The sequence below is a fragment of the Sphaerodactylus townsendi genome, linkage group LG13 (genome assembly GCF_021028975.2).
Source record: "Sphaerodactylus townsendi isolate TG3544 linkage group LG13, MPM_Stown_v2.3, whole genome shotgun sequence".
NCBI lineage: Eukaryota > Metazoa > Chordata > Lepidosauria > Squamata > Sphaerodactylidae > Sphaerodactylus > Sphaerodactylus townsendi.
Window position 1 is genome coordinate 34,283,827 of NC_059437.1, and position 13,966 is coordinate 34,297,792.

A 13,966-nucleotide genomic window follows, 5' to 3' on the forward strand; every position below is an offset into this window, starting at 1 on the left:
TTCACAGGCATGTTGCTTGCATGCGCAAATGCCCTCTAACATGCATGTACCGGTATGCCATTTAGATTTTAATCTACACATCATCATAGAACTTAATTTCACAAATTATCACTGTACTGTTTGGGCCCCGTTTCTTGCCACAGGGCTCTTGCATGGGAGAGTTTCCCCTGTGGATTTACCAATATCAAAATATTTGTACGAATTGGTTCACTCTCCCCCCCCCCCCGCCCCAACACACTTTCTACCCTGTTATGCTGCCTTGAATATCTCTGTGGTAAACTCATCTGTAGGATGGGCTTCATGTTTTATGATTACTGCAGCCAAGCTGCAGTGGCCCACCCTCAGTGATTGCCCTGTCACCCCCCAGTCACCCCCTCCCCCCCACTGCACCATCTAGGGCTGCCTTCAGCACCATTTGGTGGTCAGCAGGGATCTTTTTACCTTATTCCTTCCCTTTATGGGCGGCCCTCCTACATCTTGCCTGACTGGGGGTGGGGCTGGGGTTAAGGAGAGTAGGCAGATTATTACAACAATATGAGGTGGAGAGGGCAAGCAATGACTTCCTACAGCTTGGTGGAGGGGGGAGTTAGGCTGCTTGTGCGATCTAGCCTCAGGTGCCAAAAATCTTTAGGTCAGCCCTGCTGCTGTATCAATCTGCAGTAGCAAAATAAAACAGGAGTCCTGTGGTACCTTAAGGGATAATAGAATTTATTGCAGCATAAATTTTGTGTCAGGGTTTACTTCATCAGATACATTGGCACATTCATCCACTAAGCAGATTCACTTGTACTAAAAAAGTTGTAAAGGACAGAAAGGTGGGAGGCTGTTTATAACTTCATCCAATTGCAGGAGGAATGAATCCACTTGTGAGAGTGTGAGGACCATTTCCAGCTGTTGTTACACAGGCAAATATGATATATATAAAATCATAATTTAGGGTGAAAAATGATACATCGACCCAGATCCATACTTCCTCTATCATCAGCTATTAGACTTTTAAAAAACTAATTAGCATCAACAACCTTTATTGGCATACGTAATAATACAGTTCCATAAACAATGAATTCATTCTGGCAAAAGAGAAAAAAGAAAAGAGAGAAATATATATATGTATATAAGAAATATATATATATGTAAAAATACATATGAAATAAAATGAAAAGGAGGAAGAGGAAGGAGGTATTATCAGGTTCACCCTTGGAACTCTGAATTATAAATAGGTCAAAAAATTTGGCTACTGAATCAGTTACATCATGGCTGGTACTGTCTAATAAGAAAACAATCTTCTGTGAGTTGGAAACATGCTCTTTTTAAACTAACAGTGGTGATAGCAATTTTGTCCTAAGTGCAGTATAAAGGGGGCAGTAGAATCAGATATGTGCTATAAGCTGTCCCCATTGCATGAACAAAGCCTCTGATGGTACGGGATTTTAGCAAATCTCCCTGTTAGTGCAGCTGATGGAAGAGCATTGCAACGGGTCAACATCATTGCTCTGCGTAACCTGGGTGAAATTATTTGATAGAGCTATTTACCCCCCCCCCCCCTTCCCATGCAGGGGATATCCAGGGCAATAGGTAAGCTGGACCTAGTGGCTTTTTCAATTAAAAACTGACGTTCCTGATCTAGCAGCCTCCTTTTCAGGGACTGAAATATCTCTTTAGATGAAAACATGGCCAAGGAATCCAAAGAATAGCCTAACTTGAGGATTTTGGACTCAATATGGCCCCACCATTCAGAGTGACGGAGAAACTGTAAGGATTTGTGAATCAGAGAAGTGGCATCACAGTTAAAGCAGAGGCGTAACCAGAATTTGAATATGGCTAGTCAGGCTCTTGACTCCAAGAGATGCTGTCCAGTCTCAAGGCACAGAGTAGCGTAGGGCACACAAGGAGGCATACCCAAGAGTCTATACAAGAATCGCGATTGTACCAGCTCGACTGAATTGGACCAAGAGCCTATCCAAAGTGAAACCACATATAAAAGCTGCTGGGATACCCTGGCATTAAAAACTTTAATCGCTGCAGGTGCATATTGTTTGCCCTTATTATAAAAGAAACGCATGATAGCCAAGACACTGGCCACGCAATTTGTAATTGCATGGTCTCTGTGACTAGCCCAACCCCTCTATAGTGAAGGGGCAGGCCCAGATATTTAAAGCATTTGATCTGTTCCAATTGGTGGCCTCCTAACAGCCATTGGGAGGGCTTCCAAGATCTTGAAAACACTATGATCTTACTGGTTGTGGTGGGTTTTCTGGGCTGTGTGGCCGTGGTCTGGTAGATCTTGTTCCTAACGTTTCACCTGCTTCAGAGCTGTATCACAGAGAAAAGTCTGTTTCACAATGTGTCTAGTGAGAAGGGAAAGTTTAGTGGGGTTTACTGTCCATGTCCCAGGGTGGGGAACCAGTCAGTAAGTGTTTGGGTGGAACTTGCTATGCAAAGGTGTAGTTGAGTGCATTGTTTTTTTTTTTTGGGGGGGGGGGTATCAGTCTATTTTCTAAGTACTGGTAGCCAAGATTTGTAAATTTTCAGAATCTCTTCTTTCTTGTTGAAGTTGTCTAGGTGTTTGTGAATTTCAATGGCCTCCCTGCGCAGTTTGTGAATTTCAATGGCCTCCCTGCGCAATTTCAATGGCCTCCCTCTCTGACCTAGTAATTGTCCGAATTGTCCAGAATTTCAGTGTTCTCAAATAAAATGTTACATCCAGTTTTGTTTAACACATGTTCTGCAACTGCAGATTTTTCAGGATGACCACGGCCATACAGCCTGGAAAAGAAGAAGAAGAAGAGTTTGGATTTATATCCCCCCTTTCTCTCCTGCAGGAGACTCAAAGGGGCTTACAATCTCCTTGCCCTTCCCCACTCACAACAAACACCCTGTGAGGTAGGTGGGGCTGAGAGAGCTCCGAGAAGCTGTGACTAGCCCAAGGTCACCCAGCTGGCGTGTGTGGGAGTGCACAGGCTAATCTGAATTCCCCAGATAAGCCTCCACAGCTCAGGCACACACCACAACCATTTGAATCCAGTCATGAAAGCCTTCAACAGTACTATGATCTTATATTTTTGGGAATTTAGTGTCAAGCAGTTGCTGGAACAATATATGTTACAGGCCACTAGTAGTCACTTCAGACCAGTTTTAGTGTGCAATATGCATCATCGGCATATAATAGTGGAGGAATTTGATGACCAGCTAGACTTGGGCAGTGTGAATTAACTGATTTATGTGCAGGTGGCTAAGTCATTTAAATATAGGTTTAAAAGAACTGGTACAAGGACACAGCCTTTTTTCCCCTACTCCCCAGCTATTAGACTTATCAACATCCTGTTGCCCTGTTCCTCATCTCTAGAAGTGCAAACTAGTAACAGGAAAGAGGGTTTGTGAGGTCTTTCTACAAATTAAAAACACTGACCTAGTGAGTAGTGCATTACTAGAAACATAACAGCATACAATATGTAGATGACACCAGTGGTGGAAAGTACTGTCAAATCGCAGCTGACTGATAATTATTCCATAAGGTTTTCAAAGCAAGAGACCAACTTGCTTCTGCATAGTAACCATGGACTTCCTTGGTGGACTCTTATCCAGGTACTAACCAAGATTAACCCTGCTTCACTTCCATTATCTGATCAGACTGGTGGCCCAGAATCGCCCAAAATCAGATGAAACAGTTTTAAAAATGGGGTGCTGTGTGGTTTCTGGGCTGTATGGCCATGTTTTAGCAGCATTCCCCCCCCCCCCCCCACCCCCCCCCCCCCCCCCCCCCCCCCCCCCCGTCCCCCCCCCCCCCCCCCCCCCCCCCCCCCCCTCCCCCCCTCCCTCCCACCCTCCCCCCCTCCCTCCCCCCCCCCCCCCCTCCCCCCCCCCCCCCCACCCCCCCCCCCCCCACCCCTCCCTCCACCCCCCCACCCCCCCACCCCTCCCCCCCTCCCTCCCTCCCCCCATCCACCCCCCCCACCCCCCCCCCCCCCACCCCACCCCCCCCCCCCCCACCCCCCCCCACCCCCCCCCACCCCCCCCCACCCCACGCCACCCCCCCCCACGCCCCCCCACCCCCCCCCCCCCCCACCCCCCCCCCCCCCCACCCCCCCCCCCCCCCACCCCCCCCCCCCCCCACCCCCCCCCCCCCCCACCCCCCCCCCCCCCCACCCCCCCCCCCCCCCACCCCCCCCCCCCCCCACCCCCCCCCCCCCCCACCCCCCCCCCCCCCCACCCCCCCCCCCCCCCACCCCCCCCCCCCCCCACCCCCCCCCCCCCCCACCCCCCCCCCCCCCCACCCCCCCCCCCCCCCACCCCCCCCCCCCCCCACCCCCCCCCCCCCCCACCCCCCCCCCCCCCCACCCCCCCCCCCCCCCACCCCCCCCCCCCCCCACCCCCCCCCCCCCCCACCCCCCCCCCCCCCCACCCCCCCCCCCCCCCACCCCCCCCCCCCCCCACCCCCCCCCCCCCCCACCCCCCCCCCCCCCCACCCCCCCCCCCCCCCACCCCCCCCCCCCCCCACCCCCCCCCCCCCCCACCCCCCCCCCCCCCCACCCCCCCCCCCCCCCACCCCCCCCCCCCCCCACCCCCCCCCCCCCCCACCCCCCCCCCCCCCCACCCCCCCCCCCCCCCACCCCCCCCCCCCCCCACCCCCCCCCCCCCCCACCCCCCCCCCCCCCCACCCCCCCCCCCCCCCACCCCCCCCCCCCCCCACCCCCCCCCCCCCCCACCCCCCCCCCCCCCCACCCCCCCCCCCCCCCACCCCCCCCCCCCCCCACCCCCCCCCCCCCCCACCCCCCCCCCCCCCCACCCCCCCCCCCCCCCACCCCCCCCCCCCCCCACCCCCCCCCCCCCCCACCCCCCCCCCCCCCCACCCCCCCCCCCCCCCACCCCCCCCCCCCCCCACCCCCCCCCCCCCCCACCCCCCCCCCCCCCCACCCCCCCCCCCCCCCACCCCCCCCCCCCCCCACCCCCCCCCCCCCCCACCCCCCCCCCCCCCCACCCCCCCCCCCCCCCACCCCCCCCCCCCCCCACCCCCCCCCCCCCCCACCCCCCCCCCCCCCCACCCCCCCCCCCCCCCACCCCCCCCCCCCCCCACCCCCCCCCCCCCCCACCCCCCCCCCCCCCCACCCCCCCCCCCCCCCACCCCCCCCCCCCCCCACCCCCCCCCCCCCCCACCCCCCCCCCCCCCCACCCCCCCCCCCCCCCACCCCCCCCCCCCCCCACCCCCCCCCCCCCCCACCCCCCCCCCCCCCCACCCCCCCCCCCCCCCACCCCCCCCCCCCCCCACCCCCCCCCCCCCCCACCCCCCCCCCCCCCCACCCCCCCCCCCCCCCACCCCCCCCCCCCCCCACCCCCCCCCCCCCCCACCCCCCCCCCCCCCCACCCCCCCCCCCCCCCACCCCCCCCCCCCCCCACCCCCCCCCCCCCCCACCCCCCCCCCCCCCCACCCCCCCCCCCCCCCACCCCCCCCCCCCCCCACCCCCCCCCCCCCCCACCCCCCCCCCCCCCCACCCCCCCCCCCCCCCACCCCCCCCCCCCCCCACCCCCCCCCCCCCCCACCCCCCCCCCCCCCCACCCCCCCCCCCCCCCACCCCCCCCCCCCCCCACCCCCCCCCCCCCCCACCCCCCCCCCCCCCCACCCCCCCCCCCCCCCACCCCCCCCCCCCCCCACCCCCCCCCCCCCCCACCCCCCCCCCCCCCCACCCCCCCCCCCCCCCACCCCCCCCCCCCCCCACCCCCCCCCCCCCCCACCCCCCCCCCCCCCCACCCCCCCCCCCCCCCACCCCCCCCCCCCCCCACCCCCCCCCCCCCCCACCCCCCCCCCCCCCCACCCCCCCCCCCCCCCACCCCCCCCCCCCCCCACCCCCCCCCCCCCCCACCCCCCCCCCCCCCCACCCCCCCCCCCCCCCACCCCCCCCCCCCCCCACCCCCCCCCCCCCCCACCCCCCCCCCCCCCCACCCCCCCCCCCCCCCACCCCCCCCCCCCCCCACCCCCCCCCCCCCCCACCCCCCCCCCCCCCCACCCCCCCCCCCCCCCACCCCCCCCCCCCCCCACCCCCCCCCCCCCCCACCCCCCCCCCCCCCCACCCCCCCCCCCCCCCACCCCCCCCCCCCCCCACCCCCCCCCCCCCCCACCCCCCCCCCCCCCCACCCCCCCCCCCCCCCACCCCCCCCCCCCCCCACCCCCCCCCCCCCCCACCCCCCCCCCCCCCCACCCCCCCCCCCCCCCACCCCCCCCCCCCCCCACCCCCCCCCCCCCCCACCCCCCCCCCCCCCCACCCCCCCCCCCCCCCACCCCCCCCCCCCCCCACCCCCCCCCCCCCCCACCCCCCCCCCCCCCCACCCCCCCCCCCCCCCACCCCCCCCCCCCCCCACCCCCCCCCCCCCCCACCCCCCCCCCCCCCCACCCCCCCCCCCCCCCACCCCCCCCCCCCCCCACCCCCCCCCCCCCCCACCCCCCCCCCCCCCCACCCCCCCCCCCCCCCACCCCCCCCCCCCCCCACCCCCCCCCCCCCCCACCCCCCCCCCCCCCCACCCCCCCCCCCCCCCACCCCCCCCCCCCCCCACCCCCCCCCCCCCCCACCCCCCCCCCCCCCCACCCCCCCCCCCCCCCACCCCCCCCCCCCCCCACCCCCCCCCCCCCCCACCCCCCCCCCCCCCCACCCCCCCCCCCCCCCACCCCCCCCCCCCCCCACCCCCCCCCCCCCCCACCCCCCCCCCCCCCCACCCCCCCCCCCCCCCACCCCCCCCCCCCCCCACCCCCCCCCCCCCCCACCCCCCCCCCCCCCCACCCCCCCCCCCCCCCACCCCCCCCCCCCCCCACCCCCCCCCCCCCCCACCCCCCCCCCCCCCCACCCCCCCCCCCCCCCACCCCCCCCCCCCCCCACCCCCCCCCCCCCCCACCCCCCCCCCCCCCCACCCCCCCCCCCCCCCACCCCCCCCCCCCCCCACCCCCCCCCCCCCCCACCCCCCCCCCCCCCCACCCCCCCCCCCCCCCACCCCCCCCCCCCCCCACCCCCCCCCCCCCCCACCCCCCCCCCCCCCCACCCCCCCCCCCCCCCACCCCCCCCCCCCCCCACCCCCCCCCCCCCCCACCCCCCCCCCCCCCCACCCCCCCCCCCCCCCACCCCCCCCCCCCCCCACCCCCCCCCCCCCCCACCCCCCCCCCCCCCCACCCCCCCCCCCCCCCACCCCCCCCCCCCCCCACCCCCCCCCCCCCCCACCCCCCCCCCCCCCCACCCCCCCCCCCCCCCACCCCCCCCCCCCCCCACCCCCCCCCCCCCCCACCCCCCCCCCCCCCCACCCCCCCCCCCCCCCACCCCCCCCCCCCCCCACCCCCCCCCCCCCCCACCCCCCCCCCCCCCCACCCCCCCCCCCCCCCACCCCCCCCCCCCCCCACCCCCCCCCCCCCCCACCCCCCCCCCCCCCCACCCCCCCCCCCCCCCACCCCCCCCCCCCCCCACCCCCCCCCCCCCCCACCCCCCCCCCCCCCCACCCCCCCCCCCCCCCACCCCCCCCCCCCCCCACCCCCCCCCCCCCCCACCCCCCCCCCCCCCCACCCCCCCCCCCCCCCACCCCCCCCCCCCCCCACCCCCCCCCCCCCCCACCCCCCCCCCCCCCCACCCCCCCCCCCCCCCACCCCCCCCCCCCCCCACCCCCCCCCCCCCCCACCCCCCCCCCCCCCCACCCCCCCCCCCCCCCACCCCCCCCCCCCCCCACCCCCCCCCCCCCCCACCCCCCCCCCCCCCCACCCCCCCCCCCCCCCACCCCCCCCCCCCCCCACCCCCCCCCCCCCCCACCCCCCCCCCCCCCCACCCCCCCCCCCCCCCACCCCCCCCCCCCCCCACCCCCCCCCCCCCCCACCCCCCCCCCCCCCCACCCCCCCCCCCCCCCACCCCCCCCCCCCCCCACCCCCCCCCCCCCCCACCCCCCCCCCCCCCCACCCCCCCCCCCCCCCACCCCCCCCCCCCCCCACCCCCCCCCCCCCCCACCCCCCCCCCCCCCCACCCCCCCCCCCCCCCACCCCCCCCCCCCCCCACCCCCCCCCCCCCCCACCCCCCCCCCCCCCCACCCCCCCCCCCCCCCACCCCCCCCCCCCCCCACCCCCCCCCCCCCCCACCCCCCCCCCCCCCCACCCCCCCCCCCCCCCACCCCCCCCCCCCCCCACCCCCCCCCCCCCCCACCCCCCCCCCCCCCCACCCCCCCCCCCCCCCACCCCCCCCCCCCCCCACCCCCCCCCCCCCCCACCCCCCCCCCCCCCCACCCCCCCCCCCCCCCACCCCCCCCCCCCCCCACCCCCCCCCCCCCCCACCCCCCCCCCCCCCCACCCCCCCCCCCCCCCACCCCCCCCCCCCCCCACCCCCCCCCCCCCCCACCCCCCCCCCCCCCCACCCCCCCCCCCCCCCACCCCCCCCCCCCCCCACCCCCCCCCCCCCCCACCCCCCCCCCCCCCCACCCCCCCCCCCCCCCACCCCCCCCCCCCCCCACCCCCCCCCCCCCCCACCCCCCCCCCCCCCCACCCCCCCCCCCCCCCACCCCCCCCCCCCCCCACCCCCCCCCCCCCCCACCCCCCCCCCCCCCCACCCCCCCCCCCCCCCACCCCCCCCCCCCCCCACCCCCCCCCCCCCCCACCCCCCCCCCCCCCCACCCCCCCCCCCCCCCACCCCCCCCCCCCCCCACCCCCCCCCCCCCCCACCCCCCCCCCCCCCCACCCCCCCCCCCCCCCACCCCCCCCCCCCCCCACCCCCCCCCCCCCCCACCCCCCCCCCCCCCCACCCCCCCCCCCCCCCACCCCCCCCCCCCCCCACCCCCCCCCCCCCCCACCCCCCCCCCCCCCCACCCCCCCCCCCCCCCACCCCCCCCCCCCCCCACCCCCCCCCCCCCCCACCCCCCCCCCCCCCCACCCCCCCCCCCCCCCACCCCCCCCCCCCCCCACCCCCCCCCCCCCCCACCCCCCCCCCCCCCCACCCCCCCCCCCCCCCACCCCCCCCCCCCCCCACCCCCCCCCCCCCCCACCCCCCCCCCCCCCCACCCCCCCCCCCCCCCACCCCCCCCCCCCCCCACCCCCCCCCCCCCCCACCCCCCCCCCCCCCCACCCCCCCCCCCCCCCACCCCCCCCCCCCCCCACCCCCCCCCCCCCCCACCCCCCCCCCCCCCCACCCCCCCCCCCCCCCACCCCCCCCCCCCCCCACCCCCCCCCCCCCCCACCCCCCCCCCCCCCCACCCCCCCCCCCCCCCACCCCCCCCCCCCCCCACCCCCCCCCCCCCCCACCCCCCCCCCCCCCCACCCCCCCCCCCCCCCACCCCCCCCCCCCCCCACCCCCCCCCCCCCCCACCCCCCCCCCCCCCCACCCCCCCCCCCCCCCACCCCCCCCCCCCCCCACCCCCCCCCCCCCCCACCCCCCCCCCCCCCCACCCCCCCCCCCCCCCACCCCCCCCCCCCCCCACCCCCCCCCCCCCCCACCCCCCCCCCCCCCCACCCCCCCCCCCCCCCACCCCCCCCCCCCCCCACCCCCCCCCCCCCCCACCCCCCCCCCCCCCCACCCCCCCCCCCCCCCACCCCCCCCCCCCCCCACCCCCCCCCCCCCCCACCCCCCCCCCCCCCCACCCCCCCCCCCCCCCACCCCCCCCCCCCCCCACCCCCCCCCCCCCCCACCCCCCCCCCCCCCCACCCCCCCCCCCCCCCACCCCCCCCCCCCCCCACCCCCCCCCCCCCCCACCCCCCCCCCCCCCCACCCCCCCCCCCCCCCACCCCCCCCCCCCCCCACCCCCCCCCCCCCCCACCCCCCCCCCCCCCCACCCCCCCCCCCCCCCACCCCCCCCCCCCCCCACCCCCCCCCCCCCCCACCCCCCCCCCCCCCCACCCCCCCCCCCCCCCACCCCCCCCCCCCCCCACCCCCCCCCCCCCCCACCCCCCCCCCCCCCCACCCCCCCCCCCCCCCACCCCCCCCCCCCCCCACCCCCCCCCCCCCCCACCCCCCCCCCCCCCCACCCCCCCCCCCCCCCACCCCCCCCCCCCCCCACCCCCCCCCCCCCCCACCCCCCCCCCCCCCCACCCCCCCCCCCCCCCACCCCCCCCCCCCCCCACCCCCCCCCCCCCCCACCCCCCCCCCCCCCCACCCCCCCCCCCCCCCACCCCCCCCCCCCCCCACCCCCCCCCCCCCCCACCCCCCCCCCCCCCCACCCCCCCCCCCCCCCACCCCCCCCCCCCCCCACCCCCCCCCCCCCCCACCCCCCCCCCCCCCCACCCCCCCCCCCCCCCACCCCCCCCCCCCCCCACCCCCCCCCCCCCCCACCCCCCCCCCCCCCCACCCCCCCCCCCCCCCACCCCCCCCCCCCCCCACCCCCCCCCCCCCCCACCCCCCCCCCCCCCCACCCCCCCCCCCCCCCACCCCCCCCCCCCCCCACCCCCCCCCCCCCCCACCCCCCCCCCCCCCCACCCCCCCCCCCCCCCACCCCCCCCCCCCCCCACCCCCCCCCCCCCCCACCCCCCCCCCCCCCCACCCCCCCCCCCCCCCACCCCCCCCCCCCCCCACCCCCCCCCCCCCCCACCCCCCCCCCCCCCCACCCCCCCCCCCCCCCACCCCCCCCCCCCCCCACCCCCCCCCCCCCCCACCCCCCCCCCCCCCCACCCCCCCCCCCCCCCACCCCCCCCCCCCCCCACCCCCCCCCCCCCCCACCCCCCCCCCCCCCCACCCCCCCCCCCCCCCACCCCCCCCCCCCCCCACCCCCCCCCCCCCCCACCCCCCCCCCCCCCCACCCCCCCCCCCCCCCACCCCCCCCCCCCCCCACCCCCCCCCCCCCCCACCCCCCCCCCCCCCCACCCCCCCCCCCCCCCACCCCCCCCCCCCCCCACCCCCCCCCCCCCCCACCCCCCCCCCCCCCCACCCCCCCCCCCCCCCACCCCCCCCCCCCCCCACCCCCCCCCCCCCCCACCCCCCCCCCCCCCCACCCCCCCCCCCCCCCACCCCCCCCCCCCCCCACCCCCCCCCCCCCCCACCCCCCCCCCCCCCCACCCCCCCCCCCCCCCACCCCCCCCCCCCCCCACCCCCCCCCCCCCCCACCCCCCCCCCCCCCCACCCCCCCCCCCCCCCACCCCCCCCCCCCCCCACCCCCCCCCCCCCCCACCCCCCCCCCCCCCCACCCCCCCCCCCCCCCACCCCCCCCCCCCCCCACCCCCCCCCCCCCCCACCCCCCCCCCCCCCCACCCCCCCCCCCCCCCACCCCCCCCCCCCCCCACCCCCCCCCCCCCCCACCCCCCCCCCCCCCCACCCCCCCCCCCCCCCACCCCCCCCCCCCCCCACCCCCCCCCCCCCCCACCCCCCCCCCCCCCCACCCCCCCCCCCCCCCACCCCCCCCCCCCCCCACCCCCCCCCCCCCCCACCCCCCCCCCCCCCCACCCCCCCCCCCCCCCACCCCCCCCCCCCCCCACCCCCCCCCCCCCCCACCCCCCCCCCCCCCCACCCCCCCCCCCCCCCACCCCCCCCCCCCCCCACCCCCCCCCCCCCCCACCCCCCCCCCCCCCCACCCCCCCCCCCCCCCACCCCCCCCCCCCCCCACCCCCCCCCCCCCCCACCCCCCCCCCCCCCCACCCCCCCCCCCCCCCACCCCCCCCCCCCCCCACCCCCCCCCCCCCCCACCCCCCCCCCCCCCCACCCCCCCCCCCCCCCACCCCCCCCCCCCCCCACCCCCCCCCCCCCCCACCCCCCCCCCCCCCCACCCCCCCCCCCCCCCACCCCCCCCCCCCCCCACCCCCCCCCCCCCCCACCCCCCCCCCCCCCCACCCCCCCCCCCCCCCACCCCCCCCCCCCCCCACCCCCCCCCCCCCCCACCCCCCCCCCCCCCCACCCCCCCCCCCCCCCACCCCCCCCCCCCCCCACCCCCCCCCCCCCCCACCCCCCCCCCCCCCCACCCCCCCCCCCCCCCACCCCCCCCCCCCCCCACCCCCCCCCCCCCCCACCCCCCCCCCCCCCCACCCCCCCCCCCCCCCACCCCCCCCCCCCCCCACCCCCCCCCCCCCCCACCCCCCCCCCCCCCCACCCCCCCCCCCCCCCACCCCCCCCCCCCCCCACCCCCCCCCCCCCCCACCCCCCCCCCCCCCCACCCCCCCCCCCCCCCACCCCCCCCCCCCCCCACCCCCCCCCCCCCCCACCCCCCCCCCCCCCCACCCCCCCCCCCCCCCACCCCCCCCCCCCCCCACCCCCCCCCCCCCCCACCCCCCCCCCCCCCCACCCCCCCCCCCCCCCACCCCCCCCCCCCCCCACCCCCCCCCCCCCCCACCCCCCCCCCCCCCCACCCCCCCCCCCCCCCACCCCCCCCCCCCCCCACCCCCCCCCCCCCCCACCCCCCCCCCCCCCCACCCCCCCCCCCCCCCACCCCCCCCCCCCCCCACCCCCCCCCCCCCCCACCCCCCCCCCCCCCCACCCCCCCCCCCCCCCACCCCCCCCCCCCCCCACCCCCCCCCCCCCCCACCCCCCCCCCCCCCCACCCCCCCCCCCCCCCACCCCCCCCCCCCCCCACCCCCCCCCCCCCCCACCCCCCCCCCCCCCCACCCCCCCCCCCCCCCACCCCCCCCCCCCCCCACCCCCCCCCCCCCCCACCCCCCCCCCCCCCCACCCCCCCCCCCCCCCACCCCCCCCCCCCCCCACCCCCCCCCCCCCCCACCCCCCCCCCCCCCCACCCCCCCCCCCCCCCACCCCCCCCCCCCCCCACCCCCCCCCCCCCCCACCCCCCCCCCCCCCCACCCCCCCCCCCCCCCACCCCCCCCCCCCCCCACCCCCCCCCCCCCCCACCCCCCCCCCCCCCCACCCCCCCCCCCCCCCACCCCCCCCCCCCCCCACCCCCCCCCCCCCCCACCCCCCCCCCCCCCCACCCCCCCCCCCCCCCACCCCCCCCCCCCCCCACCCCCCCCCCCCCCCACCCCCCCCCCCCCCCACCCCCCCCCCCCCCCACCCCCCCCCCCCCCCACCCCCCCCCCCCCCCACCCCCCCCCCCCCCCACCCCCCCCCCCCCCCACCCCCCCCCCCCCCCACCCCCCCCCCCCCCCACCCCCCCCCCCCCCCACCCCCCCCCCCCCCCACCCCCCCCCCCCCCCACCCCCCCCCCCCCCCACCCCCCCCCCCCCCCACCCCCCCCCCCCCCCACCCCCCCCCCCCCCCACCCCCCCCCCCCCCCACCCCCCCCCCCCCCCACCCCCCCCCCCCCCCACCCCCCCCCCCCCCCACCCCCCCCCCCCCCCACCCCCCCCCCCCCCCACCCCCCCCCCCCCCCACCCCCCCCCCCCCCCACCCCCCCCCCCCCCCACCCCCCCCCCCCCCCACCCCCCCCCCCCCCCACCCCCCCCCCCCCCCACCCCCCCCCCCCCCCACCCCCCCCCCCCCCCACCCCCCCCCCCCCCCACCCCCCCCCCCCCCCACCCCCCCCCCCCCCCACCCCCCCCCCCCCCCACCCCCCCCCCCCCCCACCCCCCCCCCCCCCCACCCCCCCCCCCCCCCACCCCCCCCCCCCCCCACCCCCCCCCCCCCCCACCCCCCCCCCCCCCCACCCCCCCCCCCCCCCACCCCCCCCCCCCCCCACCCCCCCCCCCCCCCACCCCCCCCCCCCCCCACCCCCCCCCCCCCCCACCCCCCCCCCCCCCCACCCCCCCCCCCCCCCACCCCCCCCCCCCCCCACCCCCCCCCCCCCCCACCCCCCCCCCCCCCCACCCCCCCCCCCCCCCACCCCCCCCCCCCCCCACCCCCCCCCCCCCCCATGGCCGTGTTCTAGTAGCATTTTCTCCTGAAGTAAGTGGAGTATATATACCTGTGGACATTCCACAGATATATATACTCCACTTGCTTTACTACCATCTGATCCTCTGAAGATGCCAACCACAGATGCAGGTGAAACGTCAGGAGAAAATGCTACTAAAACACGGCCAAACAGCCCGGAAACCACCCAACACCCCAGTGATTCCGGCGTGAAAGCCTTCGACAATACATTGTACTCA